This window comes from Bufo gargarizans, chromosome 3 (genome assembly GCF_014858855.1).
Source record: "Bufo gargarizans isolate SCDJY-AF-19 chromosome 3, ASM1485885v1, whole genome shotgun sequence".
Taxonomy (NCBI): domain Eukaryota; kingdom Metazoa; phylum Chordata; class Amphibia; order Anura; family Bufonidae; genus Bufo; species Bufo gargarizans.
The window spans coordinates 218990699-218997744 of record NC_058082.1 but is presented as its reverse complement, the minus strand read 5'-3'; positions in this window follow the sequence as shown (position 1 = coordinate 218997744).

Genomic DNA, 7046 nt, shown 5'->3' with positions numbered 1-7046 from the left:
TTATCAAAAATTTACGACAGGTGGGAGTAAAACTAGTATATTTTTAATGAGATAATGGAGACTTATATGATGATACCAAAATCTCAGTATCGAAAATCGGGTTGACAGAATCCCTGCAATAAAAACTATTCTAAATGTCATATAACAAATTATTGTAACCAACTTTATTTATCTTTTTTCTATTTTACTTACAAAATAGGCATCTGAAGTTCAGGTATCTATAGCATTATGGAAGCGGTGTACGGAGTGCGCTCTACTGCTGCCTACTTTGGCATAGCACATCCAATGCTTTAGCGGAGCAGGCACAAGCAGGAGCAGCATGTGCTATGCAGAGCTCCACTGGGGCAGGGTCTCCAGGCTTTAGCAGGCAGGATCCACAATGATCAGTGATGCCAGTACAGCCCTCTAGTGAATTCCAACATGTTAGAGGTGTACGAATGTACGGATTCTAAAGCGCTATAGACATCTGAACTCCAGGTGCTTATTTTGTAAGTAAAATAGAAAAAATAAAGTATATTACAATAATTAATTATATGACAATTAGAATAATTTTAATAAAACTGTTTAAAGGTTTAGGCACACTTTAAATATATTATAGAGTGCAATGTGTTCAAACATTCGGAGTGCTAAATTAGTAAATGTGGACATACACATTCAATAGCAGTGGGCCAAATGGTAATTCAGCTAACAGATATCTCTCCCGGCTCCCTCCTGACGCCCCATACATATAGAGTGCCTTGAAAAAGTATTCAAACCTCTTGAACTTTTACACATTTTTCACGTTACATCCACAAGCTTAAAGGGGTTTTCCAAGACTTTGATACTGATGGCCTATACTCAGGATAGGTCATCAGTATCTGATAGTGGGGGTCCAACACCCGGGACCCTCACCGATCAGTTGTTTGGGAAGGCGCATGTCATGGCCTTCTCCGTGTTTACCAAGCACAGCGCCGTACATTATATAGCGGCTGTGCTTAGTATCGCGCTCAGCCCCATTCACTTCAGGATAGGTCAGCACTACAAAAATCTTGGAAAACCCCTTTAAATGTATTTTATTGTGATTTTATGTGATAGACCAACACAAAGTAACAAGTATATGTGAAGTGAAAAGAAAATGATACATGGTTTTAAAACATTTTTTATTAAATAAAAATCTGTTGTGTGCATTTGTTTTCAGTCCCCCTGAGTCAATACTTTGTAGGACCATCTTTTGTTGCAATATATCTCTACCAGCTTTGCACATCTAGAGGGTGAAATGTTTGCCCATTCTTCTTTGCCAAGAAGAGTGTCTGTGAACAACAATTTTCAAGCCGTGCCACAGATTCTCAGTGAGATTTAGGTCTAGACTTTGACTATGCTTTGATCGAAACCATTCTATTGTAGCTCTGGCTGTATGTTTAGTGTCGTTGTCATTCCTGCTGGAAGGTGAACCTCCTCCCCAGTCTCAAGTCTTTTGCAGCCTTTAACAGGTTTTCCTCCAGGATTGCCCTATATTTAGATCCATTCATTTTCCCATCAACTCTGACCAGCTTAGCTGTCCCTGCTGAAGAAAAGCATCCCACAGCATGATGCTGCCACCACCATGTTTCACGGTGGGGATAGTTTGTTCAGTGTGATGTGCAGTGTTCAGTTCATTAGGGCCAAAAGTTCAACTTTGGTCTCATCTGACCAGAGCACCTTTTTCCACATGTTTGCTCTGTCCCGTTTATGGCTTGTGGCAAACTGTAAATGGATCTTATGGCTTGCTTTCAAAAATATCTTCTTGCCACTTTTCCATAAAGGCCTGATTTCTGGAGTACACAACGAATAGTTGTCCTGTGGACCAATTCTCCCACCTGAGCTGTGGATCTTTCCAACTCCGCCAGAGTGACCATAGGCCTCTTGAATGCTTCTCAAATTAGAGCTTTCCTTGCCTGGGCTGTCAGTTTAGGTGGACGGCCATGTCCTGGTAGGTTTGCAGTTGTGCCATACTCCTATTTTTGGATAATGGATTGAACAGTGCTCCGTGAGATGTTCTGAGCTTGGGATATTTTCTTTGTAACATTACCTTGCTTTACACTTTTACACAACTTTTTCCATAACCTGTCTGGTGTGTTCCTTGGTTTTCATTATGCTGTTTGATCATTAATGTTCTCTAACAAACCTCTGAGTCTTTCACAGAACAGCTGTGGTTAAACTGAGAATAAATTACACACAGGTGGACTTTATTTACTAATTAGGTGACTTCTGAAAGCAATTGGTCACACTGGATTTTATTTAGGAGTATCAGAGTACAGGGTGCACGTCACACTTTTCAGATTTTTATTTATAAAAAAAATTGGAAAATCAAGTATAATTTACTTTTCCCTTCACACATACTTGCTACTTTGTGTTATTCTATCACATAAAATCACCAAAAAATACATTTAAGTTTGTGGATGTAACATGAAAAAATGTGGAAAAATTTCAAGGGGTGTGGATACTTTTTTAAGCCACTTTACAAGTTCAGTTTGGCGAAGTGTATATGTATTGTCAAAGTGGAGAGAGAAGAGAGCTGATGACAGACACTTCTAGCTGCTTATCTCTCTGGAGAACAAAATAATGGGTCATAAAACTTAACTCTTTATCCCCCCAAACCTCATGAATCAGGAGCTCCCCATACACATTACATTATCCCCTGAATCCACTGTTCTCAGTGGGTTTGGCCAATATTATACAATTGTGTATGAGGGCCTTAACTAAACATGCCGAACATTAGTTCAGTGCCCAGCGCTATACACTTGGTAAACTGTGATTACCATGGTGCTTGCTCCTATTCACTTCCAACTGGGAGCAAAACTGAATGGAATTTAAATTCTGCATTGGATAATACACAGAGAACAGGATATGACTGAATGCTAAAGTAATGAAAAATATAAGAAAAAGCTACTTCATGTTAAATCCTCTCAAAATACAAGGGGGAACTGCATTCATCTGGAGAAAAAAATGTCTGTAGAGGCAACAAGCATTCTTTACTGTAAGAGCGGTAAGGCTGTAGAAGATCACCCCAGGAACTAGTTTTAGCAGAAACAGCTGAAGGCTTAAAAAATGTTCGAATATTGATGGAGTCTGATCGCCACTTGGGATCAGAAATTACATTTTTGCCCTTTAGGGCAGAGTCGGTAATGCTTTATGGGTTTTTCCTTACTCCTCTGGATCAATAGGGGGTAGGAAAATCCTAAGAATGAATGGTCCCCTTTCTTTGATTCACATGCTTTTCCTTCCCCTGATGATCTTGATGAACATATGTATTTTATTAACCAAATTAAAGGGGTGTTCCGGAACTGCCATATTGGGTCATCAATATCTGATTGGTGGAGTCTGACTTCCGGGACCCGCACAATCAACTGTTTGAAGAGACAGCAGTGCTCTGGTGAGTGCTGCAGCCTCTCTTCCTAGGCCAGTAATGTCACATTCATCGGTCACATGGTCTATGTGCAGCTCAGTGCCATTCAAGTGAATGCAATACCTAGAACAGCCAGTATACAATATATAGAGCTGTGTTTCATATGCTGTGAGGAGGCCACAGCACTCATCCAAGCCCTTTCAAACAGTGGATCTGCGGAGGTGCCAGGAGCTAGATCCCCACCGATCAGATATGGAGGACCTATCCTGAGGATAGGTCATCAATATTTTGCTGCCTGAAAACCTTGTTAACTAACTACATAACTATAGTTGTACTAAAAATGCTCCTTGTTTTTAGTACTAGATACATATCAGTTGTTCATAATGCAACTCACTAATACATGCACAGTTGTGGCTCTAAGGCGCGTTTTAATTTTACGTGCCATTACTGGGACAACTGACCTGTGTTTGGCATGAAATATATAATCAAATATGTTATATTAATACTTAAGTGTTAAAATAAATAGTGGTTAAGTGGATTAGAAACACCAAGCCACGATGACAGGGTTAGTCTCCATCTGTAGGTGCCTGTTCTAAATATTTAGGAGAAGTCTATGGTTAACCTCACATACGACTATTTATATTCCATTAGTACATGTGTAAAATGACAAAATCCAGAATGGACCTTTGGATAATGAAGTACTAGGGGTATTTGATTTCAGCATATCCCCCAAATACTGGAACCTGGACAGCAGGCAACAAAATGTGGTCAACTCACCTAGCAATTTTGCGAAGTAAGGAATTGGATCTCCTCTTCCTGTAATAGCATGTCTTAGATATTTTCTTTTCGGATTACACTTTCATCTCCTGTCTGGGAAAAATGTGAAATATTTCAAATCGTTGATGGTCTTAACAACAAAAAAAAAGAGAGAGAGAGGTGCAGTGTAATCATGTGGAACAATTGGCTCAGTGTTACACGCAAGAGAATTCGTTTGATTAAATATACAAGCATGCACAGAAAATATACAAGTCCAGGACGTAAGCTCTTTATTTGTGTCGGAGGTCAGGACAGCTAAGAGACAAGATGGCATCATTTAGACATAGTTGTGAAAATGCGGGAACAGAAAAAAAAAGTTTGAAGATTAATTGTGTGATTCAGGAATTCGGTTCTGGTGACAGGGAGGTCTTGTTTAGAAATTCCAGATGCAAGTATTGAGTGAAAGCAAAATGGATAGCGTGACTCTACATAAGGGACTGAAGTCGTAAATTTAGATGTGAATCTTTGCCGGGAAAAATATGAGTCTTAGTTATGTGCCTGTATACTTGGAGAGACTCAAGTTGCACTATGTTCCTTGCTGATTTTTGGAGTTTCGTCCTTTCTTAAAGGGAATCTGTCAGCTTTAAAACGCCCCCCAAACTAGAGTAAGCGGTGTACAGTGTAAGTGATGCTGTGGAAGTGAGTCTGATGATGTACACTTTTATCTTCATACTATTATTCTGACAATGTCCACCACAAACCAGCAGTAAAATGAAATGCAAGGACTCTCAAGCTCAAGCACATAATGTAGAGGACTCAAGGAGGAATCTTCTTAATGCATTTTACAGCTGGTTTGTGGGAGCACAGCATTGGAATTACATAACCGTACTTGACGTCAATTATACTGTAAACTGCTTACTCTAGTTTGGGGGGTGGGGGGGGGGGGGGTGAACCCACATGGTTAACCCTTCCAGACAGTTCTGACAGTGCCATACTGTCTAGTGACACTCTTTGCCCGGTTTGTAAGTTTTGTGGATGGACTTCTCTTATCAGGATTGAAGTTTGGGATTTTTTTTTTATAACCCAACCATAATCTATACTTCTCCACAACTTTGTCTCTGACCTGTTTGGAGAGTCTTTGGTCTTTAGCGTCCTTGCTTAGTAGTGTTGCAGACTCAGGGGCCTTCAAAACACGTGTATTTAAACTTACATCATGTGACAGATCATGTGACACTCTGATTGCATCAGGGGGTCCTCTTCAGCTAACTATATGACTTTTGAGTTAATTGGTTGGATCAGACCGTCGGGTGTTTTATAACAAAGCAGGTGAAAAAAACTGAAGACTTGCCTGAATGCCAGATCCGTCATTTTTTTCCATAGCGCAGACCTTTAAAAATGAGAAAAAAGAGAGAATATATACCTGATCCATTTTGCCTGATGACACCGGAAAAACGGATCCAGTATTGCAATGCATTTTTCTGACTGATCGGGCATTTTTCAGACTGATCAGGATCCTGATCAGTCAGAAAAATGCCTGATCAGTCAGAAAAAATGACATACGTTTGCATACAGTTTGCCTGATCAGGCAGGCAGTCCAGGCAACGGAACTGCCTGCCGAAATCAAACAACGCAAGTGTGAAAGTACCCTAACAAGAACATATACGATTTGTAAGGAAACAACATCCTCCACAATTTGTCTGTGAGAAGTTTGGGATTCAATGTAGTGTAGAATTAACAAATAAAGGGGTTGTATAGGATAGAGGGCCTTTTTCATGGACTGATGTACATACAGCAGTCACATTTTTCTAATCTTGGATAACCTCTCTAAAGGGAATGTGTCACCAGAAAATGACCTATTGTTTAGATCACGTTTTTATGTTCAACATTTTGATGAGGTTATTTTTCATTTTCCATATCAATACCTATATTTAAACAAAAACATAAAATCCTGCAGTTTTCGCACTGGCCACTAAGCTTAATAATAAGCACCACTTCTTAGTTTGTACAGAACACTTTACTGCAGATACCTGCTTATCTAAACACAGAGGTCATATTATTATAGGCAGGATCAGAATGGCAGATAAGACAGGATCCACCATTCATAATAGGTGATTGTCTAAGCCAGGCATGTCCAAACTGCGGCCCTCCAGCTGTTCCAAATCTACAACTCCCAGCATGCCTGGATAGCTTACAGCTATTAGAGCATGCTGGGAGTTGTAGTTTTGCAACAGCTGGAGGGCCGCAGTTTGGACATGCCTGGTCTAAGCTTATGTATTCTTCCCTTTTACAATGACCTCTGCACAGGTCACAGATAGTGTTAATCGAGCACCAAAGTGGGAGAGTCAATGGGAGAAACCGAGCATTCCTGCTCTGAAGAGGGGAGGGTGCCAGGTCCCCCTGAGGTCTATGCAGAAGATCGCTGTACAGTGAGGGAATCCCCCAGTGTGAGTCTGCAGCTTAGGAGTCGCTGCTCTGACTCCATATATAGCTATGTCCATATATGGAGTCAGTGCTTGGGAACACCCAGTGTATCTAAATCTAATTTAGCGTCTCTTTGAAAAGTTTCTGCCAGGATTTGAACTCTACATTAGAGGCAAGACTTTACTCAGTCTTAGTTTAAGGGTGTGCACACTTATGCAACCATATTATTTTATTTTTATATTTTTTCTTCCCTCTACCTAAAATATTTCAGTTTGTTTTTTAATTGAGTTGTACAGTTTATAGGTCACATTAAAGGTGGAAAAAGTTCTGAAATGAATTATCTTTGTCTCATTTTTTTACATCACAGAAACCTGACATTTTAACAGGGGTGGGTAGATTTTTTTTATATCCACTGTATATATATATATATATATATATATATAAATATATATATATATATATATCAAACAAGGAATGTCGCACTAAAATGAGGTGGAAAAACCGC